Here is a 27456-nt window from a genome sequence, read left to right on the forward strand (position 1 = left end):
CTTAGTTGAAAAACACACACAATCACATTTTTTATAATACATATGGATTCACTGAACAATTACAAGCATAGACATTACATCTGAGAACTATCTCAGTTTAGGTTTAATCAGACCTTTAAATTCAGTGAAAGTGTTCTTTAATTTTGTATTAATGTAGAGCAAACTAATCCTTCACGTTACCTTCTATCTCTATTACATGCTTTCAAATTAATCACTTTTATTCTTTTAATATTCAGTTAGTATTACTTGTTTCTTGTGCGTGTAACAGTCTCTTTTATTAATGACTTTCAGTTTAAAATCACTCATAGTTGTAACATCTTTCTTACAGATAAAAATTTCTCAGGTTTGAAGACAGGGTTGAAAGAATTAAACGGCCACTTCTTTCTCGAGCATTCACTGCTCACTGATGTCAATAACCAGTTATTGAGACTGTACCTTCAAACCATCAGTTAATGGGATAACCTCTTCCGTACAAAAACGCTACCTACACCGAACCACTCTTTATTCAGCTGGAACTCGATAGGTACCATGAAGATAAAAATCAGTAGCTCTCCCTCATGATGACTGGGTGTTGTGTTATGTCCTTAGGTTAGTTGGGTTTAAGTAGTTCTCAGTTCTAGGGGACTGATGACCATAGATGTTAAGTCCCATAGTGCTCAGAGCCATTTGAACCATTTACACCAAAATCAGTATAATTAATAATCTAACTTTCCCCACAATATTGTCCACAATACCTAGTACCAGCGAATAGTGTGAAATGAATTTCTCTATAAAATATTTTCATACACTGACCAAGATATCCGCAGGATTTCCCCAGTTATTGTGGATAACTCTACATTCGCTTTTATTCTCCGTGGTACCTAAAATTTTTCCTGCAGTCGGAAAATACTTCAAAGAATTCAGCACCAATGCATTAACAGTAAAATACCGTCCAACGATCATGACTACAGGTTGAGAACTCAGCCACAAGCAGAACTAGATAAGAAGTGTGTAGGAAAAGTCGTGTGTATTGAGGCATGCGACGAATCAATAGGTCGCGTCACGTTCTCAAGTCTGTTCACGTTTGGGCAGTCCAACTAATTTTCAACATTCGTCTATAACACCACATCTCAAATGCTTCGATTCTCTTCTGTTCCGGTTTTCTCACAGTCCATGTTTCACTACCATACAATGCTGTACTCCAGACGTACATCCTCAGAAATTTCTTCCTCAAATTAAGGCCGGTATTTGATATTAGTAGACTTCTTTTCGCCAGAAATGCCTTTTTTGCCATAGCGAGTCTGCTTTTGATGTCCTCCTTGCTCCGTCCGTCATTGGTTATTTTACTGCCTAGGTAGCAGAATTCCTTAACTTCGTGACCATCAATCCTGATGTTAAGTTTCTCGCCGTTCTCATTTCCACTACTTCTCATTGCCTTCGTCTTTCTCCAATTTACTCTCAAACCATACTGTGTACTCATTAGACTGTTCATTCCGTTCAGTAGATCATTTAATTCTTCTTCACTTTCACTCAGGATAGCAATGTCATCAGCGAATCGTATCATTGATACCTTTCTTTTATTTCCATCATTGCTTCCTCGATGTACAGATTGAAGAGTAGGGGCGAAAGGCTACAGCGTTGTCTTACACCCTTCTTAATACGAGCACTTCGTTCTCGATCGTCCACTCTTATTATTCCCTCTTGGTTGTTGTACATATTGTATATGACCCGTCTCTCCCTATAGCTTACCCCTACTTTTTTCAGAATTTCGAACAGCTTGCACCATTTTATATTGTCGAACGCTTTTTCCAGGTCGACAAATCCTATGAAAGTGTCTTGCTCTTTCTTTAGCCGTGCTTCCATTATTAGCCGTAACGTCAGAATTGCCTCTCTCGTTCCTTTACTTTTCCTAAAGCCAAACTGATCGTCACCTAGCGCATTCTCAATTTTCTTTTCCATTCTTCTGTATATTATTCTTGTAAGCAGCTTCGATGCATGAGCTGTTAAGCTGATTGTGCGATAATTCTCGCACTTGTCAGCTCTTGCGTCTTCGGAATTGTGTGGATGATGCTTTTCCGAAAGTCAGATGGTACATCGCCGGACTCATATATTCTACACACCAACGTGAATAGTCGTTTTGTTGCCACTTCCCCCAATGATTTTAGAAATTCTGATGGAATGTTATCTATCCCTTCTGCCTTATTTGACCGTAAGTCCTCCAAAGCTCTTTTAAATTCCGATTCTAATACTGGATCCCCTATCTCTTCTAAATCGACTACTGTTTCTTCTTCTATCACATCAGACAAATCTTCACCCTCATAGAGGCTTTCAATGAATTATTTCCACCTATCTGCTCTCTCCTCTGCATTTAATAGTGAAATTCCCGTTGCACTCTTAATGTTACCACCGTTGCTGTCCTTCCGACAATCATATCTTTTTCGATGTCTTCACATTTTTCCTCCAGCCATTTCGTCTCAGCTTCCCTGCACTTCCTATTTATTTCATTCCTCAGCGACTTGTATTTCTGTATTCCTGATTTTCCCGGAACATGTTTGTACTTCCTCCTTTCATCAATCAACTGAAGTATTTCTTCTGTTACCCATGGTTTCTTCGCGGCTACCTTCTTTGTACCTATGTTTTCCTTCCCAACTTCTGTGATGGCCCTTTTTAGAGATGTCCATTCCTCTTCAACTGTACTGCCTACTGCGCTATTCCTTATTGCTGTATCTATATTGTTAGAGAACTTCAAACGTATCTCGTCATTCCTTAGTACTTCCGTATCCCACTTATTTGCGTATTGATTCTTCCTGACTAATGTCTTGAACTTCAGCCTACTCTTTATCACTACTACATCGTGATCTGAGTCTATATCTGCTCCTGGGTGCGCCTTACAATCCAGTATCTGATTTCGGAATCTCTGTCTGACCATGATGTAATCTAATTGAAATCTTCCCGTATCTCCCGGCCTTTTCCAAGTATACCTCCTCCTCTTGTGTTTCTTGAACAGGGTATTCGCTATTACTAGCTGAAACTTGTTACAGAACTCAATTAGTCTTTCTCCTCTTTCATTCCTTGCCCCAAGCCCATATTCTCCTGTAACCTTTTCTTCTACTCCTTCCCCTACAATTGCTTTCCAGTCGCCCATGACTATTAGATTTTCGTCCCCCTTGACATACTGCATTACCCTTTCAATATCCTCATACACTTTCTCTATCTGTTCATCTTCAGCTTGCGACGTCGGCATGTATACCTGAATTATCGTTGTCGGTGTTGGTCTGCTGTCGATTCTGATCATAACAACCCGGTCACTGAACTGTTCACAGTAACACACCCTCTGCCCTACCTTCCTATTCATAACGAATCCTACACCTGTTGTACCATTTTCTGCTGCTGTTGATATTACCCGATACTCATCTGACCAGAAATCCTTGTCTTCATTCCACTTCACTTCGCTGACCACTACTATATCTAGATTGAGCTTTTGTACTTCCCTTTTCAGATTTTCTAGTTTCCCTACCACGTTCAAGCTTCTGACATTCCACGCCCCGACTCGTAGAACGTTATCCTTTCGTTGATTATTCAATCTTTTTCTCGTGGTAACCTCCTTCCTTGGCAGTCCCCTCCTGGAGATCCGAATGGGGGACTATTCCGGAATCTTTTGCCAATGGAGACATCATCATGACACTTGTTCAATTACAGGCCACATTTCCTGTGGATACACGTTACGTGTCTTTAATGCAGTGGTTTCCATTGCCTTCTGCATCATCATGTCGTTGATCGTTGCTGATTCTTCCACCTTTAGGGGCAATTTCCCACCCCTAGGACAAGAGAGTGCCCTGAACCTCTATCCGCTCCTCCGCCCTCTTTGACAAGGCCGTTGGCAGAATGAGGCTGACTTCTTATGCCGGAAGTCTTCGGCCGCCAATGCTGATTATTTATCAAAATTTAGGCAGTGGCGGGGACCGATCCCGAGACCGAGGATGTTTTGATTATGAATCAAAGACGTTACCCCTAGACCACGGGTACCCGCTGGTATCCGCTGGTACGCTTGAATTTGAAACTCGGTAATAGTTAACTTTGCTCAAAAGAACACTGCCTGAATTTACGTCAGTGACCAGGGCAGGTAACTAGAACACTAACGTCCACAAAACAGAAAATTCCAATGGTGCACTCCAATCTTAATCGACGAAAATAGTTAATTACACGGCATGGGGGCTAAATCTCAGCAGTAGAACCACTTGGTGTTTCTCACAGGAAAACCTCCCAAACAGGAAACCACCGAAATGAACCACCACAACACGAATAGACTTGGCTTGGGTAGTTGAAACCACTACTCATCTTTGACGTCCTGGGTCGCTGAACCACGAAGCTCGTAGCGATCGGACAGCTCCACACGCGGTCCGACACTGCACAGGGGCTGCCAGCGGCCCCAGCCGGCTGACTGCACCGTGCGTTGGTAGCTTCCGTCGGCCGCAACAACAGACCGGCTGACTCCAGACCCCCTTGTCGGAAACTATATGCACCAAACCAAAGATATTACATTGCACAAATATCGATACACATCACTGCTGTCACACATAGAAGGAAGAAGAACCACGACGTAAGTGCGACAAGGGCGGGAAACCAAACGCAGATTGACGGCCAAGTTCATGAAAATGCATAGTTGGGAGAAAGCACGGCTCAATACCCATGCTTCTTTCTCATTTAAGGTCAATGTGAATTCAAAGTTATCATCAAACATCAGTCTTCTAATGTCCAGTCCGACAAAGACGCCTTCTTTTAGTTTAGCTTCTGGAAGGTGTGAAAACTTTTGACAGAGATACTTAAAACATGGTCCATCTTTAGGGAAAGCCTTCACAAACTGTTTCACTAGGCATAACTTTATGTGTAGAGCTGGCAGGAGTACGTTTCTCGGATCTACAAGGTTTTTGCGTAAAATTTACTTGTCACTAGGTTTTAAAGACACCCTCTTAGGCCAGTTCTTTCTGCACCAGTGTTGATCTCTAGCCCTACTGTCCCATTCAACAAGAAACATGGAAATTTGGTAAAGCCACCTTGCTGACCGAGGAGGATCCATGTTATTTTTAGATCGCCACATACTCATCCAACCATGAGCAGAATAGCCAGTTTTATGTAGCACTATTTCTAGGTTTTCATAACTTTCTTTCATATGTACAGAATGTCCAACAAGTACAGAGGCATACATGTTATCATCGTGTAGTAAAACAACCTATAAACTAGTTTTGGATGAACCAATAAACAGCTTCTAGTTGAAAAAACTTGGAAAATTGCTGCTCTCTCTTTTTATACATGTATATGCTGGTTCCAACTGCCAATAAGTTCTTTTCTTTTAATCTACAGCGAAGCAATTCAGCTCTTTCTTCCATTAAGCCCAGATCCCTAACCATATCGTTACGCTCGGTCTATTTGGGCTCTAGACTTTCTGTATTACAATGTAATTCATCATCATCTGGTTCATGTAAATTAGATTGTACATCAGAAAATATTTCTGTCTGGTGGTTCAGGAACCGGCAAGTCTACACCATGCAACCTTCACCCATCCATTTCCATGGTCATTATCACCTGCATTATCAATAGTAAAGTTGAAAACAGCACCCATAAAAACTGAAGGGCCGTGTAAATACACTTGACAGCTTGTAGGTTGTGCTACTAATTCAACATCGTCTACTGCTTTGTTAGCAGTAAGACACGAACGTCTTTTCCCCATGTAGTAACGCCGCTTGATAAGTCTCCGTGCTGCTGTTCGTGCTGCTGCCCGGTCGGCAGGCGGATGGCGGATGGAAGTTTAGGGTAGCTTATTACCTTCTTGTTTTTCGAATTATGACCAGTAATGTCAACACTGCAAAAGTAGCAATCATTGGAATGACTTCTTGGCTCCCTCCGTATCATAGGAGCAGCAAATCTAAATGCTTTTTTCTCCTTTTATGACCATTTTCTCAAGTCTTCAACACACACATAACATATCTTATGGGGCGCTCAAGATTTAATTTTCATCACCAAGTTTATATCCAAGGTATGATAGATAAACCTTTTTCACAAAGTCTGCAATGCTTCTTTGGTGTTTTTAATCACGAATTCACCGCAGATATAACAAAAACTGCCAACAGAGTTTTGACAACCACGATTAGACATTATACTGAGCACAGTACAGTTAGGTTGACAGTAAACAAAATGCCATCTCTTAGCTCAAAAGTAGAATCGACCTTTTTTGCCATAAAATGTTTTTCAGCAGCGCTAAGAACGTCATCTTCATTCATTACACCTCCTTTTTAAATTATTAACTATATAAAAGCTTTAAAATTCTTTAAAAAAACGCTTAATTTAATAAATTAATAGAAAATGGTAGGTGATACACTTTTTTAAGTATCATATTTGGATCTCCCACCCTAAAAATATAAGAATAAGGTATTTTCAGCAAAAAGTTTTTCCATTGTTGGTCTGTTTTTCATCCCTTGTTGTTAGCTACACTAACTTTTACAGTCTCATCTAATTATCAGTAGTCCTACTACTCCGCCACGCTTGCACCAATATGTCCCCGCAATCTTACACCCATATACTCTTCACATACTACCACAACGATATCGCTTCAGTCTACCTGGCCATTAAATATCTCCAGAGATATACTCCCCTTTTCAGCTTCAATAGAATACTGCCCTCCAGTTCATTCGCATACCCCTCTTCGTCCCTCCATGTACAGATGCTTGTTTTGGAGTCCTCTTCTCAATTCCTTAATCCTAAACACATTTCAAAATACTCTACCTCCAAAACCCTCCTCAGATACTATTCACTCTCTGTACTTACATTAAAGAGAGAGGCTCGGTCTTTATAAAGACTGTCGAAAATTGACTATATTAAAAAAAATTGACCGTATTTTACTCAAAATTTTCAATGCACATTCACCTTTTTGTAAAAATATACATATTTTATATTTTTATATAGCTTGCTCCCGGTTGTGTAGCAGCGACGTAATGACGACAGACCACCCTCGCCCTGACAGGCGAGGGATTGAATAACAACAAAGGAAAGAATTCAGATAGCATCAGCATGTTCTAGATCCATCTGGAAGCACTGACGCAGAGCTCACAGCTAGAAGACTGTATCTTGTATTGGTGTTTTGATCACTAGGCAGGCTAGTGCCCCAAGTGTATTACGTAAACTTTAGGAAGTTAAACAGTGAACACAAATATAAGCGAAACCTGCACTCTGCAAAGGTGAAATTTTTCACTTATCTGGCGTGCTCGTCATAAGCGAGCAGCCTTACCGATATTATATTTCAAAATAGCGGAAAACAACATTACACGACGATTAACAACTTCATACCAACAGCTGCACAGCTTATCCAATAGAGATCAAAATTTATTCCGTCACCAGGATTTGAGTGACTCGCTATTTACGAGTCGCACATCAGCTCACATGTAAATGTCAGTAACTCTGATACCCAGGCAGCTATAATACGAGGGCCTTTCAACAAGTAAATCAACACATTATTTTTCTCGGACAATTTCGGTTGAAAAAATATACCATTTGTTGTAGGACGTCATGAAATATTAACACTTCAGCCCCTATAGTTCTACGAAGTTCCGGCAGCTAGCTGCATAATTCATGGCTTTCAAAATAGCGTCTTTAACGGAGGTGTGTTCCAAACTGAAAGCTGCCATTCAGTGTCTTTTGACGGAAAACCAGAGCATCACAGATATTTATAGGCGTTTGCAGAATATCTACGGAGACTTGGCAGTGAATAAAAGGAACGGTGAGTTGTTGAGCGAATCGAATGTCATCACTGCAACAATGTCTCGCAAACGTGTTCGATCTCCTTCGTGACAGCCGGCTGCACACTAATGTAACTGCAATGTTAGAACGTGGGGACACTCACATTTGAAGTGATAAACGAGTGACAGTCAGTATTTCGCTGCTAAACTAGACATATATGTTTGTAGTAGTGACACATTTCTCCACCAGTTGAGGTACTCATAAGTGTGTGCCCACTGGTTTCCTCGTCGCCTAACAGAAGACCACAAAGAGCAATGATGGACCGTCTGTGTGCAGTTACTTGTGCCTTACGATGCTGATCATGACAGTTTTCTATCGAGCATCATCATAGGCGTTGAAACATGAGTTCATAACTTCGAACCGGAAACAAAATTACAATCGAAGAAAAAATTCTCCGTCTGTAAAGTCATGGAAATGGTCTTATGGGACTCTGAAGGGGTTATTCTGCTTGATGTCCTCCCTCATGGTGCGGTGATCAATTCTGAAATGTACTGTGTCACCCTCAGTAAACTGAAGAAACGATTTCAGCCTGTTCTTCACCACAAAAATGGAAACGAATTTCCACTTCTCCATGACAGCACAAGGCCTCACACAAGTGCGTATGTACCCAAGAGGAGCTCACGATACTTCATTGGACTATTCTTTGTCAGCCACCCTACAGCCCAGGTCTCGCACCTTTCATATTCCAGCTGTTTGGCCCGATGAAGGGTACAATTTGCGGGAAGCAGTACGTCGATGCTGGCGAGGTTATTGATGCAGCAAGACGTTGGCTCCAACGTCGACCTGTAGATTGACATCATGTGGACATACAGGTTCACCCAGTAAGGTCACGAAATGCCGTCGCACCCAACGGAGATTACATTGAAAAATAGGGGTTTGTAGCGAAAGGAGTGTGGAATAATATGATGTACTGGAATCCTGAATAAAATCAGAAAAAAATGTGTTGCATTGTTTATTGAACGCCCTCGCAGTTCATCAGATGTGTATTCCTCTTAATCAACGGGGAACGTGTCGGCGTCGAACGAGGAGACAGTGACGTCCGTCAGAGCAACTAGGTGACGCCCACGTGACACGGGCACTACTGGTACGCCCACGGCCGGACTCGCAATAGGCGCAATAAAAAAGAAGTGCAGGGCCAGGCAGCAACACAGCAGCACACGCAGGGGAAGAGCGCGCTGCCCGCCGCACGTCCCCTGGCGCGGACACACGAATATAAATCACCTCGTTACGCGCTCTCTTCCCTGTCGTTTGTTTCCTTGCCGCTTTTTCATGGACTTCCACCGAGAGCGGACGCGCAGTGCCGGAATTAAACATCTGTCGCGGACAGGTGAAGAGCTCTCGCAAAAAACTGCAGTTTCCACGTACACGCAATGGTAACGGACGCACTGGTAGTTGAAAGTGCTTGACAGTAGCATACCTGCTATTGTCTTGTAAATGAGTAAGCGAGGCAGGTGTCTTTGTTAATTGTACCCAAGTTTACCAACTCATCCAGCACTTAAATATATAAGGCTGTCCCTCGTAAGCTTCATCAGACGCCTTTCTCTGGTGTTTCCACAGATATCTGCCATTTCTGTTTTGCTGAATATAGTGGGAGTGAAGGCAAAAACTGCTCGTCATGTCTTCCATTCGACCATCAGTGCCAGCGCAAAGAATTTATTTGTTTCCTGTTGGAAACAAAATGGTTTTCAAAATGGAATTTTACGCGAACATTCGATAGAGCAATCCCAACATAGTCTAGTGGGATATTTGTTGTGTCGATACCTATTAACAGTCACCGTAAAACATGAAGATCGAGTACTCCAACACCGACACAGCACCACCCTAGTCCGCACTGACTGCTATTGCCAAGAAGCAGCTCTGCTGAGTCGCTGATGACGTAATGCCTATTCTTCATGTCTTACCGTCGCCCTAGGCTAACTCGGTGTCGCTGCAGTGAATGGCTAGCTAATTTTTCGCTCGTTGTGTTTGTAATGAGAAGGAAATTGACATTTTCTGTCGACCCTGGGCATCGCATGAAAGACTTCATCAGCAGTGTTTGTTTGGTCGGACTCCAGTTACACATTGCACGAACGAAATTGCAGATATCTGACGAAACGTCAGAGACAATTCGCCTAATGACTCTTAGGAGACACGCCCGGTTTATCTATTAGGTAGGACTTCCTTCTTTCAGTGCTCAGTCCCAGGATTGACTGGCAGCAATTTAGTTAGCAGCAGCATCTTTCGCAGCAGATATTCAGTCTTCACGTCTGCCGTCTTTATTTCTGTGTGGGAATTAAAGTCCTTTATAGTGTCAGCTAGGCAGTTGATTTGTGGCCTTCTTTTAGGCCGTTTCCATTGCTACACCTATCTGAGAAAGCATTGAATTCCCTTACCAAATCGCATTAGTATTCATGACTTTAGGCTGTGGGTGGAGTGGCGGACATACGGAGGTAAAGACAACGACATCACTCACAGTTTGAACAAATACAACACTTCATTTAACAAAACAAGCAAAAAAATGTGACAAGTCATTAAACCACTGCAGCTTAGTGACTCAGTGAGGTTATAGTAACGTATCATTGCAAGAAAACTTTACTACAATTGTTTGGATTATCTCTCTTAAATGGTTGAAGCTCTTAGTTTAAAGTGAGAATTATTTATATCTGTTAAGTTGATTCATTTAACAGCTGTGGAAGCAAACAAAATTCAGAATCTTAAAAATTTTGGTTTAAATCTCTTACTAGTTGCATCAACAAATATGAAGTTCAACTCTTAATAAAAGTACCTAAATTATGTGGCTTCGGAAAAATGTCCGTGGTTAAATTTAACATTAAAGGAGACACAACAATAAGAAAATGCTTAAGCGCATTGTTTAGTGTGACAAGGCTCCGTACCAAGCCACAGTTACGTTTCAGTCAGGTAGAACGCCGACGCCGCTGCCTGGGAAACAACGCGCGGCAAGGCAAATTAATCGTCGGGTGGAACAGACAGAGAACTACCAGGATCCATAAAAACTACAGTTAGATTACACAATTACAGGCCGATTGGCACACAAAGCAATACAATACACCGTTAGCAGGAGGCCCAGAAGGGGGGTGATAGTGAAAGGGCCAGGCTCAACCGACAAGACCTAATCATACAGAAGGGTTTTTGAGATTAGTCAGTAGCCACAATAAAACTGACCACGTATTAAATAATTTCAAGAGATCATTTCATAACACTCCAGACAACGATGATCTGAAATAAGCGGCCTAAATATTTCGCCCAATTAGCTCCAGAATTATAATTACTGCTTGGTCGAATTTTCAAGGAGCTATTACTATCAATAAACAGTTAGGATAATTCGGGCTGCAACTTATGGCCATTAGCAAATGGTAAACAGTAGACCTCTAGAAATCCAACTTAACGCCATGCTCATACTCAAGTCGTAGTTTACTGACAACCATGAACCCACTATAAACGATTAACGAGCGGCCAAGAAAGCTTAATCATTATGCTTACTTGAAACTAATTATATAGTTAACAGGGAGAGATTTCTACAGTTCAACTCTTAAAAAGAACCCACAATAAGACGGCCATAACAGCCTGTACCTCAATACCAATTAAACAAGCAGAATACTATTTTATATCCACGAAGTTGTAGGGGAAGGAGTAGAAGAAAAGGTTACAGGAGAATAGGGGCTTGGGACAAGGAATGAAAGAGGAGAAAGACTAATTGAGTTCTGTAACAAGTTTCAGCTAGTAATTCAAGAATCACAAGAGGAGGAGGTATACTTGGAAAAGGCCGGGAGATACGGGAAGATTTCAATTAGATTACATCATGGTCAGACAGAGATTCAGAAATCAGATACTGGATTTTAAGGCGTACCCAGGAGCAGATACAGACTCAGATCACAATATAGTAGTGATGAAGAGTAGGCTGAAGTTCAAGACATTAGTCAGGAAGAATCAATACACAAAGAAGTGGGATACGGAAGTACTAAGGAATGACGAGATACGTTTGAAGTTCTCTAACGCTATAGATACAGCAATAAGGAATAGCGCAGTAGGCAGTACAGTTGAAGTGGAATGGACATCTCTAAAAAGGGCCATAATAGAAGTTGGGAACCATGGGAACCATGGGAACAGAAGAAATACTTCAGTTGATTGATGAAAGGAGGAAGTACAAACATGTTCCGGGAAAATCAGGAATACAGTAATACAAGTCGCTGAGGAATGAAATAAATAGGAAGTGCAGGGAAGCTAAGATGAAATGGCTGCAGGAAAAATGTGAAGACATCGAAAAAGATATGATTGTCGGAAGGACAGACTCAGCATACAGGAAAGTCAAAACAACCTTTGGTGACATTAAAAGCAACGGTGGTAACATTAAGAGTGCAACGGGAATTCCACTGTTAAATGCAGAGGAGAGAGCAGATATGTGGAAAGAATACATTGAAAGCCTCTATGAGGGTGAAGATTTGTCTGATGTGATAGAAGAAGAAACAGGAGTCGATTTAGAAGAGATGGGGGATCCAGTATTAGAATCGGAATTTAAAAGACCTTTGGAGGGCTTACGGTCAAATAAGGCAGAAGGGATAGATAAAATTTCATCAGAATTTCTAAAATCATTGGGGGAAGTGGCAACAAAACGACTATTCAGGTTGGTGTGTTGAATATATGAGTCTGGCGATATACCATCTGACTTTCGGAAAAGCATCATCCACACAATTCCGAAGACGGCAAGAGCTGACAAGAGCGAGAATTATCGCACAATCAGCTTAACAGCTCAAGCATCGAAGCTGCTTACAAGAATAATATACAGAAGAATGGAAAAGAAAATTGAGAATGCGCTAGGTGACGATCAGTTTGGCTTTAGGAAAAGTAAAGGAACGAGAGAGGCAATTCTGACGTTATGGCTAATTATGGAAGCAAGGCTAAAGAAAAATCAAGACACTTTCATAGGATTTGTCGACCTGGAAAAAGCGTTCGACAATATAAAATGGTGCAAGCTGTTCGAAATTCTGAAAAAAGTAGGGGTAAGCTATAGGGAGAGACGGGTCATATACAATATGTACAACAACCAAGAGGGAATAATAAGAGTGGACGATCGAGAACGAAGTGCTCGTATTAAGAAGGGTGTAAGACAACGCTGTAGCCTTTCGCCCCTACTCTTCAATCTGTACATCGAGGAAGCAATGATGGAAATAAAAGAAAGGTATCAATGATACGATTCGCTGATGACATTGCTATCCTGAGTGAAAGTGAAGAAGAATTAAATGATCTACTGAACGGAATGAACAGTCTAATGAGTACACAGTATGGTTTGAGAGTAAATTGGAGAAAGACGAAGGCAATGAGAAGTAGTGGAAATGAGAACGGCGAGAAACTTAACATCAGGATTGATGGTCACGAAGTTAAGGAATTCTGCTACCTAGGCAGTAAAATAACCAATGACGGACGGAGCAAGGAGGACATCAAAAGCAGACTCGCTATGGCAAAAAAGGCATTTCTGGCGAAAAGAAGTCTACTAATATCAAATACCGGCCTTAATTTGAGGAAGAAATTTCTGAGGATGTACGTCTGGAGTACAGCATTGTATGGTAGTGAAACATGGACTGTGGGAAAACCGGAACAGAGGAGAATCGAAGCATTTGAGATGTTGAAAATTAGGTGGACTGATAAGGTAAGGAATGAGGAGGTTCTGCGGAGAATCGGAGAGGAAAGGAATATGTGGAGAACACTGATAAGGAGAAGGGACAGGATGATAGGACATCTGCTAAGACATGAGGGAATGACTTCCATGGTACTAGAGGGAGCTGTAGAGGGCAAAAACTGTAGAGGAAGACAGAGATTGGAATACGTCAAGCAAATAATTGAGAACGTAGGTTGCAAGTGCTATTCTGAGATGAAGCGGTTAGCACAGGAAAGAAACTCGTGGCAACAAACCAGTCAGTAGACTGATGACCAAAAAAAAAAAAAGAATCCACGAATTCACTCGGGAGTACTAAAATTTAGTGTAGGCTCATTCTTTTATCTATTCTGATGGAACGCCTTGCGGCCCAGCACACAACAACTGCACACAATTTAACGGCCGTAACATGCATACAACATGTCAAGGCAGGTGACGGCCGCATATACACGTTTCAGGTTGTTCCTTACTTCCCGAGAAATAGCCCGGCAGGCACAAAGAGGGGGCGCGGCTCGCTCCCGATCATCCAAAACACCTGCCACTTGTTGACGTAATGCCTGGACGCTTTTGTCTCGGTATCTCCAGCCGACGCTAGCTATATTTCTGTCGGTTCGCCAACGCTATCATGGTCAACTATGACGTCAGCAGAGACGGAGCACAAGTTTCGATTACGAAAGGATGAGGCAGGAAGCGGTCGAGACCTTTTCAAAGGGATCATTCCGCCATTTTCCTGGATCGACTGAGGTAACCCGTGGAAAATCTAAATCTGGCCGATCGGCGATGTGAACCGGCGTACTCCCGAATGCGAGTCCAGTATGCTAACTTCTGCACCACTTTCTCGGTCACCAGCGCGAGTTGTTCGCACTCTCGAAGGTTAATAACCCGTTGCTGGTAGGGACTTCTCTCTTACACCTCGCTCCACCAACACCTTTCTCACAAATTCACACTTACGAGTAATCACTCCGAATTTTCATCTGAAAACATTTCAGGCTTTTCAAATGAAACAAACATTATTAACATTCTACAGCTTTACTCTTCATGCCTACAAATTTCTTTCTCTACATAGTCACCCTGGGAACGATTTCTCCCAACGAGAGACCAATTTGTTGATACCGTCACTATAGAATGCTTGACTTCGTTGAGGAGCAGCTTCACCTTCTCTTGAACCACTTCATCTCTAGCAAAGTGAAGTCTTCTGAGATGTTCTTCAAGTTTTGGAAACAGATGAAAATCGGTTGGGGCCAAGTCGGCACTATATGGGGGATGATAGATGACACTGAACCCCAGGACTTGGATTCATGCACATGTCGCAGTGTCCTTGTGCTGTCTGGTATTGTCATGCTGAAGGAGAAGATATCCCATATGAGGACGAACTCTTGGAATTCGAAACTCGATGACTGCACGCTGTTTCTCATGCACCGGAACTGTTACGTTACACGCTGCCATGTTACACGGCCGGCCGGGGTGGCCGAGCGGTTCTAGGCGCTACAGTATGGAAGAGCGCGACTGCTACGGTCGCAGGTTCGAATCCTGCCTCGGGCATGGACGTGTGTGATGTCCTTAGGTTAGTTAGAGTTAAGTAGTTCTAAGTTCTAGGGAACTGATGACCGCAGAATTTTAAGTCCTATAGTGCTCAGAGCCATTTGAACCATGTTACACACTGCATTTTGAAGTCCGCTAGCGGCAGAGGGCTGCAAATATCTAGACTCAGTAATAATGATGTGGAATGTTAATAACGTTCGTTTCATTTCAAAAACTTTAAGAGTTTACACATTTAAAAATCTGAAGCATTACTTTTCAGTGCGCTTCGTACGTATGACAAAACGTGTAAAATGAGGTATCACACACGTAACAACGAAACAGACACTGGAAGTATGACGTCCGACGAATGCCTAGTGGATAGACGAAAGTTAATTTAAAATGGGATACTTAAACATCGGCGGATAGACTATGTCTGGAATTTTCATGCTACAGGTTCCATAAAAGCTTGAAAAGCATATATTAGGGAAAAAAATAAACAGAGAAGTAAGTGCAGATGCGAAAATACCTGTGAAATATATGAATTGTGAAGACATGTATGAAGCAAATGAAACTCAAACAAGGGAAACGCGGTAAGTACACCGACCTCAGTTTGTACTTAAGTAAATGAACTATTCCTCTGAATAAAACAATATGCATGCAGTGACGAAGAAACGCACTTCGATAGTGCGTTGCTCAAGCGTTTATAGTGAAACTATAGATACTATGGCCACAAAGATCAAGTGTTTGCAGAATGAGATTTTCACTCTGCAGGAGAGCTTCTGTAAAGTTTGGAAGGTAGGAGACGAGGTACTGGCAGAAGTTAAGCTGTGAGTACCGGGCGTGAGTCGTGCTTCGCTAGCTCAGATGGTAGAGCACTTGCCGGCGAAAGGCAAAGGTCTCGAGTTCGAGTCTCGGTCGGGCACGCAGTTTTAATCTGTCAGGAAGTTTCATCAAGTGTTTGCTTGGAAAGTTACCAAATGATGTTTTCGAAAAAACGTGTAATGTACTTGTCCCTAAATTACGGCGCTCGAATGGCTTTGATCTCCTCTACAGCCTGCCACTCGGCACATTGGTAACAAATTTTAAAACGAGTTAAATTTCAAAGAACGTCATGACTTACCGTCAAAAGGTGCTCTTTAATTTCTCTATTAGACAACCAGGTTCGGTCCACAGACATTCAACAGGTTCATAAAGAAATACATGATACTAGGCGATAACACTAATGTCATCAAATAATAAAATCCTTGAATTCGTCGCTGTTGTCAAATAGTAAAATATAAGACCGTCAGTTATAAAAATGTGCCAAGCAGTGCACTCATTCGTCTTACATTAACAGTCAGAGTGAACGCGGGTACTCCACATACATTCTTATGACTGACCGTGTAATATTTCACTATTTGACAACAGTGACGTATTCATAGATCTTTCAGTTTACTAAACGCCCTTCACTTTATCTACTAGAATGATGCAAATGATTTTATGAGCCTAATGGTGGTCTGTTTACCGAAACTGGTTGTTGGATAAAGATAGTTTATCAGCACCTCTTAGCGATAAATCATTTCTTTCTTCAAATATTTACGAACAGTGGGGCACTCAAAATATATTTAGTTACAGTTTAAAAGCTGTGTTTTTTTTAAAAGTAATCACCTTACAAAGCTAAAACGGTTTAAGCTCTGTAACATCTACAGCGTTCGGAATACTTATTTGGTAAGTATTTGAATAATTTATCTGACAGATACATTATCACGCGTGCTTATAAATTTGATTTTGTGTGTATGTGTGTGTGTGTGTGTGTGTGTGTGTGTGTGTGTATATGTGTCTATGCGTGTGTGAAGGAAAGAGGGAGAGAGAGAGAGAGAGAGAGAGAGAGAGAGAAGAGAGAGAGAGAGAGACTGGCTCGAATTTCCCTGCGGTGGCTGGCAGTTCGCGAGCAGTATTCCATCACAGCGGGGCTGTCTTACGGCTGACGAGACACGAATCGCGCTTCGTTGCGTCTGATCGATGGCTCGCATTGGAACCTGTCGACACGTGAACACACTCTCGCCACGTAAGCGTTCCAGCAGCAGTATCTGGTTACTCAGAGAACCTCGCCGCTTGCCGCATTTTCAGGGCTTCGCTCAGTTAGCGATCAGACTGAAACAGCCACTTTAACCTTCGTAATTCTGTGAGATGGCAAGTACCGTACTCAGCAGTCATCCTCTCTGCTTGAATAATTTTGCTGGGCCAAAGAGACAATCTCTAGCCTTCTTTTAGTCTTAGAATAGTGTAATTTCGATGTATGTACGGTGTGTTCCATTCGTCTTTCCCAACACAAGTAACGTTTTCCCAGAAGCGAAATAAAAAATATGTCAAGCAAATATTGTTTAAATGCCAGGGGGATATTAACCAGCTTGATTGTTTATGTTGTAACTTTGTTCGCTACGGTGATTTTTTAACCTTCTCGTGGTTGATGGGAAACGTATGTCCCACTAAAGCGATATGCAGTTTAGAAACATCTATATCTAATATCTGTATGGTGGTACCAAGCAGCGAGATGCCTTCGTAATTTGGAAAGAAAATACGGACCATTGGACGGAAATATAGAAAGCGGTGAACGATGAAATGGGGTGGCGCGTGTTTATAAAAGGTGCAGTGCGTTTGTTTCTCGAAAATCAGATCAAGCGGCGATCTTCTTCATTCTAAGATTGGGTGAAGCAACTAACCGTAATTCTCTTACACGATACACATTGAAACTTCCTGGCAGATCAAAACTTTTCACCGGACTGAGACTCGAGACCTTCGTCTTTCGTAGGCAAGTGCTCTACCGACTGAGATTTTCAAGTACAACTTACGTCCCGTCCTCACAGCTTTACTTCCGCCAGTACCTCGTTTCCAATCTTCCAAACTTCACTAAAGCTCTCCTGTGAACCTTTACAAGGCTATCACTCCAGGAAGAAAGGATACTGCGGAGACAGGGCTTAGCCACAACCTCTAGAATGTTTCTAGAATGTAGTTTTTACTCTGCAGCGGAATGGGGTGATATGATACTTCCTGGCAGATCAAAACTGTTTAATCTGCCAGGAAGTTTCATATCTGTGCCCATTCCGCTGCAGAGTGAAAATTTCATTCTGGAACCATACACATTGTTTGGAAATTTTGCTACTTACCTCAGTAGTGGGGAATACATGCATCAGAAAAATTCACAGAATGTAGAAAATTTTGGGGTGAGAAATGTCAAACCAGTTTTCATATGTTATGTGGAAAATGTGTGTGTGATATTTCATATTATTCATTGTAAGGAAAATAAATGTGATTTGCAACTGATTTGCTACACACTTCTCACAATAGCCATACTGATAAACCATTCTAACATTAAAATTTTAGCTCTGAAAATCGGATGACTACATGGAATCAAGGCTCTAGTTATGTTCGTGGGAGACATACGCCACACATTACCGATTTTTTAAATCGGTCAGCTTAAAAAAAATGTTATAGTGGAACGACAGGACAGTTTTCACATTTTAATTTTCAAACATACGCAAAGTAAATTTTAACAATTTTTATTCAGTAATCCATTTCCTCTCTTCAAGACATATTCAAAACCGTATAACTCTGTGCCACTACAGTAAACATGACGTTGTTAAAAACCTGACATAATACTGACTTTGACCCTCATAAACTAGCACGTAGTTAATGTAATCGGTCCACTTTCTGGGGTTGATAGTAAAATGGTTGAAATGGCTCTGAGCACTGTGGGACTTAACATCTGAAGTCATCAGTCCCCTAGAACTTAGAACTACTTAAACCTAACTATCCTAAGGATATCACACACATCCATGCCAGGGGCAGGATTCGAACCAGCGACCGTAGCAGTCGCGCGGTTCCGGACTGAGCGCCTAGATGCAGCCAGTTGCCATGAAGGAACGTGGCTAGTTGGTTGTTGTGTCGAACAGCAATGTGTCAGGTCCCTCATGTGTAAAGTATAGCTTGCTTTGCCGCAGGTACTGTATTTACTTGAATACTTTAAAAGATTTGGCCCGAGGAAGGCGTTTGTGTTTCAGTGTAGTAAACCAAGTGACTTTCGAAAGTTTGTAACAAAATATCGTGCGAAATGTTTTTAAACTTAATTGACGTTGCAGGTCTCTGTACTGTCACATTTATGATTTGAAAGCTTATGAGAAGTTTTGAGAACTTTAGTCTAAGTCAGCATAAATCAGTTTTAGGAATTCCCTGCAATTTAAGGATTAAACAGATTATTTCAGAACTTTTGATGGTTAATAATTTAATTTTGTTTTAAAATTCAATTTTGTTGCTTTAAATTATGAAGGTCGTTCAATAAGAAATGCAACACATTTTACTTGGCCAATTTCGGTTAAGAAATGCGAAATTCGTTATGTGAGATCGTGAAATATTCCTGCTTCAGCCCCTATAGTTTCAGAAAGTTACGATAGGTGGCGGTGCAACACGCAGCCTTCAAAATGGTGTCTGTAGCGGAGGTGCGTTCCAAGCGGAGAGCTGTCATTGAGTTTCCTTTGGTAGAAAATCAGAGCATCGCGGATATACATGGGCGCTTGGAGAATGCATAGGGAGACCTGGCAGTGAACAAAAGCACGGTGAATCTTTGGCCGAGGTGTCTATCATCATAGCAACAAGGTCGCGCAAACCTCTCTGATCACCGGCGTGTCGGCCGTTCGCATACAGCTGTGACTGCAGCAATGCTGTAACGTGCGAACACTCATATCCGAGGTGGACGACGGATGCGGACGAACTTCTCCTTCTCCATGACAACGTAAATGCTCACACAAGTCTAGGCATCTGAGAGCAGCTCACAAAACTTCATTGGACTCTTCTTCCTCATCCACCCTACAGCCCGAAACTCGGATCTTTCGACTTCCATCTGTTTGGCCCAATGAAGGATGCACTGCGCGGGAAGCAGTATGCGGATAATGTGGAGGTTATAGATTCAGCAAGATGTCGGCTCCACCGTCGGCCAGTAGAGTGATATCATGCAGACGTTCAAACCCTAAGGTGCCGTAAGGCCGTCACATTAAACGGAGATTGTGTTAAAAAGTACGGTTTTGTAGCGAAAAGACTGAAGAATAATATGATGTATTGACTCCTGAATAAACACAACCTGTTGTTGTTGTTGTGGTCTTCAGTCCCGAGACTGGTTTGATGCAGCTCTCCATGCTACTCTATCCTGTGCAAGCTTCTTCATCTCCTAGTAACTACTGCAGCCTACATCCTTCTGAATCTGATTAGTGTATTCATCTCTTGGTCTCCCTCTACGATTTTTACCCTCCACGCTGCCCTCCAATACTAAACTGGTGATCCCTCGATCTTTCAGAATATGTCCTACCAACCGATCCCTTCTTCCAGTCAAGTTGTGCCACAAGCTCCTCTTCTCCCCAATTCTATTCAATACCTCCTCATTAGTTATGTGATCTACCCATCAAATCTTCAGCATTCTTCTGTAGCACCACATTTCGAAACATTCTATTCTCTTCTTGTCTAAACTATTTATCGTCAACGTTTCACATCCATACAAAGCTACACTCCATGCAAATACTTTCAGGAACGTCTTCCTGACATTTAAATCTATACTCGATGTTAACAAATTTTTCTTCTTCAGAAACGCTTTCCTTGCCCTTGCCATTCTACATTTTATATCCTCTCTACTTCGACATCATCAGTTATTTTGCTCCCCAAATAGCAAAACTTCTTTACTACTTTAAGTGTCTCATTTCCTAATCTAATTTCCTTAGCATCACCCTACTTAATTCGACTACATTCAATTATCCTAGTTTCGCTTTTGCTAATGTTCATCTTATACCTTCCTTTCAAGACACTGTCTATTCCGTTCAGCTGCTCTTCCAAGTCCTTTGCTGTCTCTGACACAATTACAATGTCATCGGCAAACCTCAAAGTTTTTATTACTTCTCCATGGATTTTAATACCTACTCCGAATTTTTCTTTTGTTTCCTTCACTGCTTGCTCAACATACAGATTGAATAACATCGGGGATAGGCTACAACCCTGTCTCACTCCCTTCCCAACCACTGCTTCCCTTTCATGTCCCTCTGGTTTATGTACAAATTGTAAATAGCCTTTCGCTCCCTGTATTTTACCCCTGCCACCTTCAGAATTTGAAAGAGAGAATTCCAGTCAAGATTGTCAAACGCTTTCTCTAAGTCTACAAATGCTAGAAACGTAGGTTTGCCTTTCCTTAATCTAGCTTCTAAGATAAGTCGTAGGGTCAGTATTGCCTCACGTGTTCCAATATTTCTACGGAATCCAAACTGGTCTTCCCCGAGGTCGACTTCTACTAGTTTTTCCATTCGTCGGTAAGGAATTCGCGTTAGCATTTTGCAGCTGTGGCTTATTAAACTGATTGTTCGGTAATTTTCACATCTGTCAAGACCTGCTTTCTTTGGGATTGGTATTATTATATTCATCTTGAAATCTGAGGGTATTTCGCCTGTCTCATACATCTTGCACACCAGATGGTAGAGTTTCGTCAGGACTGGCTCTCCCAAGGCCGTCAGTAGTTCTAATGGAATGTTGTCTACTCCCGGGGCCTTGTTTCGACTCAGATTTTTCAGCGCTCTGCCAAACTCTTCACGCAGTATCGTAACTCCCATTTCATCTTCATCTACATCCTCTTCCATTTCCATAATATTGTCCTCAAGTACATCGCCCTTGTATATACCCTCTATATACTCCTTCCACCTTTCTGCTTTCCCTTCTTTGCTTAGAACTGGGTTTCCATCTGAGCTCTTGATATTCATACAAGTGGTTCTCTTTGCTCCAAAGGTCTCTTTAATTTTCCTGTAGGCAATATCTATCTTACCACTGGTGAGATGAGCTTCTACATCCTTCCATTTGTGCTCTAGCCATCCCTGCTTAGCCATTTTGCACTTCTTGTCGATCTCATTTTTGAGACGTTTGTATTCCTTTTAGCCTGCTTCATTTACTACATTTTTATATTTTGTCCTTTCATCAATTAAATTCAATATTTCTTCTGTTACCCAAGGAGTTCTACTAGCTCTTGTCTTTTTACCTACTTGATCCTCTGCTATCTTCATTATTTCATCTCTCAAAGCTACCCATTCTTCTTCTGCCGTATTTCTTTCCCCCATTCTTGTCAATCGTTCCCTAATGCTCTCCCTGAAGCTCTCTACAACCTCTGGTTCTTTCAGTTTATCCAGGTCCCATCTCCTTAAATTCGCACCTTTTTGCAGTTTCTTCAGTTTTAATCCACAGTTCATAACCCATAGATTGTGGTCAGCGTCCACATCTGCCCCTGGAAATGTCTTACAATTTAAAACCTGGTTCCTAAATCTCTGCCTTACCATTGTATAATCTATCTGATACCTTCTAGTATCTCCAGGGTTCTTCCATCTATACAACCTTCTTTCATGATTCTTGAACCAAATGTTAGCTATGATTAAGTTATGCTCTGCGCAAAATTCTACCAGGCGGCTTCCTCTTTCATTTCTTGGCCCCAATCCATATTCACCTAGTATGTTTCCTTCTCTCCCTTTTCCTACTCTCGAATTCCAGTCACCCATGACTACTTTCAGAAAATTATGTGTTGCATTACTTATTGAATGCCTCCCTTGTATAAGAGAAAGAGCTGTCCAAGAAATAATCAAAAGATATTCTACAGTCTGGGTCTTTAATGTTCAATAATGTTTTAAATGAACGTTGTACATATTAATCATTATACCAGCACCTATCCTATTCCACAAGCTTTACTCTACTTATGAAAAAGCAGACCTTGATTATGGACTGTAGTGTCATTATTTTCCTTTTATTGTGGCTGAAGGTAGGCCTAATGCTACACAGGCAGAGGAACTGTACATAAAGATCATGACAAGAACTCACCCTCCGAAGCGATGCTTTTCGTCCTTCTGTGACGCTTGAGAAAATGGGAAATTTCAACCAAATGAGACACAGTTATAGTAAAACTCGCACAGACAACGCTGCTGGAGTTTCCCCAATAATGAATTCATGTGAGACTCTAAAGCAACTTGTAAGTTGGGTCGCCAATCCTGGTGACAGCAGCAAGTGTGTTTGTAAGTGCTCGTGCTCAGATAAATGATAAATATTGAAATAACAGTTATGTAAGTGAATATAACATAGGATATAAGTATTCTGTGCCATGTACATGAGGTTTAACTTTTTTTATAGGTATTACGACAAGATACTTAAGGTTCACAAGTGCATGTAATCGCGTATTTCGGCCTAGGCTTTCTTTTCTTTAAATTTTAGTTGCAACAAACAGGGACGGGGGTTTTAATTATTTCGGCTCAACAGAAACCAAACAATTTCTTGTACTCTAAGGAGAGATGGGGTAGATTTAAAATTCCTGGATTCGTGAAACTTGTTCAGTATTTCGTGTCTTTAGGCCTATGTTGTCAGATTCAATCAGTACTCTTACCTGTTGATTCTAGTTTTATTAGCGTAGTTTACCATGAGTGAAAAACTCAGGACTTGCTGTACTTTTATTAGGTCTGCCGTGTAATGTGATGGTTGCAGTAGCTTATCCGTTGGGGGGTTATATGGCTTAAGTAATGTGAAAATAAACGAGGCTCTGTACTGGTACTGCGAGGTATGCAGCAGGGATCGGAAAATCATGAAACAGGAGGAGAAGGTTGTAGTCCTTCAACGTGAACTAGGCAACAGACGGAAAGTTCTGGACAAGTGAAGGAGAGAAATGGATAAAAAGAGGTGGTAACTGGCTACAGGTAATAGAGGGAGCGGACATAGGAACTTCTTAGACAGTGTTGACTTTAATGTGGGAAAAAGATTTGATCTGTTGCCCCAGTTAGAAATGGATGCGTCGCACATAGAAGTAGCTGTAAGAAGATACAACAAACTTTCCAAAATAATTTGAGGAATAAAAAGGTAGAAATGTCTGTAAAAGTAAGGGAGTGTTGTTACTAGGTAGTTGACATGGTAGGTGTGTTAATCGACTGGTGCAGGACAATCTATGTCGAGAGTACCAGGTCATAAACGTTTTAAGACCTAGTGTTATTCTGGATGAGGTGATAGGATCATTACGCATAGATTTTACATAGGAAGATATCATAGCGGTTGTAGGAGGGACGCGTAATAGTGCTCACAGGGTGGTGAAGACAGCATCAGCAAAGAAGCAAACCGTTGTGGGGTTTGCGTCTGGTTTTGGATGCCATGATCAACCTCACTACAACTACTCCACCAGGAGAGTTAATATGAAGTTCGAAAGCCTGCTTGTATGAGATATGGCGTCTCACGTTGGACTGGCTTGTTTGGAACTTATACGTGGTGGGGCGGGGGGGTGGGGGTGGGGTTGGGAGGGGGGGGACAGCACTGCAACTCGTCCACCAGGAGAGTTAATATGAAGTTCGAAAGCCCGCTTGTATGAGATATGGCGTCTCACGCTGGTTTCTTTCTTTGGAACTTATACGTGGGGGGGGGGGGGGGGGGGGGGGATGCACTATGCGTAGTAAAAGAAAGGGAAATCGCTCTGGGCTAATAGCAGATAACGCAACGGGGAGAGGATGGTAACGAAGATTTGCGTGTATAGGGCGCTCAACGGCGCGGTTGTGTGCCTGTACAATGTCCCAATACAGTATCACAATTTTCCCGAATGATGATGAAAGGTAAGGACAACACAAACACCCAGTCCCCTGGCGGGAAAATTCCCCGACCCCGCTGGAAATCAAAGCCGGGTCCCCGTGATCCAGAGGTGGCAACGCTAACAGCTAGACCACTGGCTGCAGATCGAGGTAGTGGGTGGAGGGGGGGGGGGGGGGGCAGCACTGTGAGAGGCAAAAAGACTGCCCGACCCGAATAATTTAGAGTCGAAAAACAGAACATTGCGCATGCTCAAGATCAGAAGAGCAAGGGTGTATGGAGCTTCAGCTCGGTGTTTGAATAGACAAATAGAAGCAGTATAATATTTAGGATACAATGTATGTCGAGATTCGTTGCAATTTAACCCATCGTATCATGTCTTTTGAACATCATTATTCGAGCACGTAGAGACAGTTGAAATATAAGAACTCTAAGGCGGTAAAATTGTTACGACGAGAGTTTCACATTTGTTTGAATGGTCACTTCCTTAGTTTTCCTTTAACAGAGTAGCAACGAGGACGTGCTGTTTTCGTTCTCCCCGCGGAGTGGGCGCTCGTATTTGTTTACTCAGTGCTCGGCCGTTCCACGCGAGCCGAATTAAGCATCTAGATCAGAATGGCGATACCAATACAGAAAATCGACGCTCAAATTTACCTACCAAAGCGAATTTGCACGGCCAGAAGCACTCGAAGAACGATTTTAACGAAAGGAGGTGAAAATCTCGGCGACCGACATCATCGGTATACATTTATGCATTGTGAGCAGTGTACCATATATCAAGGTCATCACTATTCAACATGTGACCAGCTCCTTTGGGAAACAAAACAATGCCTCCGGTTCCGCCACACTGATGGAAATGTGGGTACTGTGGACCTCGATCACGCTGGTTTGGGACTCCATACGAGCTTTGAACTTCCATTTGAACTCCCAGCAGAAGAAGACGAGTCGGATTTTTGCACCTACAGCCCCTGCAGCCATGTCGCAGAAAAATGGACACAGTTGCGAACCTAGCCTGTCCTGAAAGACGTTCGTCAGGTCAGAATTGAACTTAAAAACATGTCCCCTCATACCTCTATGTCGGCGGTTGCCGAGCCATTGTCATTGACAGTGGACAACCACGAATATGTTTCGAATGTAGAAAGGACTGCCCCTACTGTCCGGATGCATCACCGAACTGTCGCCTGCGGACGTGGTGCCGCCGTCGCAGCTGACTGTCTACCGTGAATTTTGTTGCCATCCTCACAGCTGCTGCCTCTTCACCGTGGCATCCGACACTCCCTGATGACCTAACGCAGCATCTTCTTATGCGGCGAGACGATGAAACACACCTTTTATGTGTCACGGACTCCACTCGGATGTCCATGACGATAAACTGGCGATAGAGTCGTTGATCGTGCCAAATGCGGCCTTTGTGCCACCGCGTTGTGGGTCGCTGCCCTTCGTCTGACACAGCAGGGAATACCAGAAAGCAGCGCCCCCCAAGGCGCCATAAGCGAAGACGCAGAGCAACTTCAGACCATCTCGATGACACGGCAGCATTGTCACTTTTAGTGGAGATTACGCAGGACGACATTGAGCGCGTGTAGATAGTGATGTACTTAACAAATCACCCGGACCAGATGGACTGTCACTCGAATTCCATCGGGCTTTGCACGTCCTGTTGACACCGCGTTTGATTACCGTATACCGAGAGCTGATGTGCAGAGGCTTGTGCGTGCCGCTTGCCTTCGCCGAAGCACTACTCATCCCAGTACGCAGTTTTGTGCCTCCCACGCGGACGGTAGGTAGATGGACGTACGAGGGGTCTCTTGACAAACTGGCATTCGGTTGGACAAGGATGTCCAGGCTCCATGATATTTTACGCGATCCCGCTAGAACCGCTCATAGGAGGGTTGAAACGCAGACTTTCGGGGATTATGTTGAGGGAACAAACCTTCCACTGAAGAGTGTATTTTGACACTAAAAAGCGTTTGTACCCAAAAAATGGCACATATAATTACAAACCATGTAGAAAGCTAATCCAACGGAAATAGAGAGTTTTTTAAACTTCGTTAAGAAACAAGAGTGGCAAGATGTTTATTGTGCCGATAACATAGACGACAAATATAATGCTTTCCTTAACACATTTCACATGCTCTTTGAGAGTTGCTTTCCATTAGAGCGTTCTAAACGGGGTACCAGCAGTAAAAAGCAGTCTGGTTGGCCGACTAGTGGCATAAGGATATCACGTAGAACAAAGTGAAAAATGTTTAAATGTGTGTGAAGTCTTATGGGACTTAACTGCTAAGGTCATCAGTCCCTAGGCTTACACACTACTTAACCTAAATTATCCTAAGGACAATCACACACACCTATGCCCGAGGGAGGGCTCGAACCTCCGCCGGTACCAGCCGCACCTGAACAAAGTGTGATTGATATCAAAATATTAGAAGTACTCACAATCAAGCTACAGTAGACAATTATAAACAGTATTGTAAAGTGCTTAAAAATGTTATTAGGAAGGCAAAGAGTATGTTGTACGCAAATAGAATAGCTAATTCACAGGATAAAATTAAAACCATATGGTTAGTTGTAAAGGAAGTCTCTGATCAACTGGAAGAACTGAAGCCGGCATCCATCCTGCCGCCTGTAACGATTGCGCACGTCATTTCGATAGGTGCCCTCCTTTCTAGCTCGGAAGGCGAGAAGCATCTATTGTTTGCTGCTGAGATCCATACCTCTCAATGTGACTGAGAGTAAAAACCCGGCCGCACTATGACCTGTCGTGTGTAGGGCAGTAATGCAACCTTTCCTCCCTACAAGGTTACGGGCAACCTGGTGCGTTGTGGTCAACCGGAAATACCTGACTCGACACAGGTTGAATGCAATTGGGCTGACGAATTCTCCCCTCTGCCCACAGTGCCACCTCCTGGAAA

This window comes from Schistocerca serialis, chromosome 1 (genome assembly GCF_023864345.2).
Source record: "Schistocerca serialis cubense isolate TAMUIC-IGC-003099 chromosome 1, iqSchSeri2.2, whole genome shotgun sequence".
In the NCBI taxonomy this organism is placed as follows: Eukaryota; Metazoa; Arthropoda; class Insecta; order Orthoptera; family Acrididae; genus Schistocerca; species Schistocerca serialis.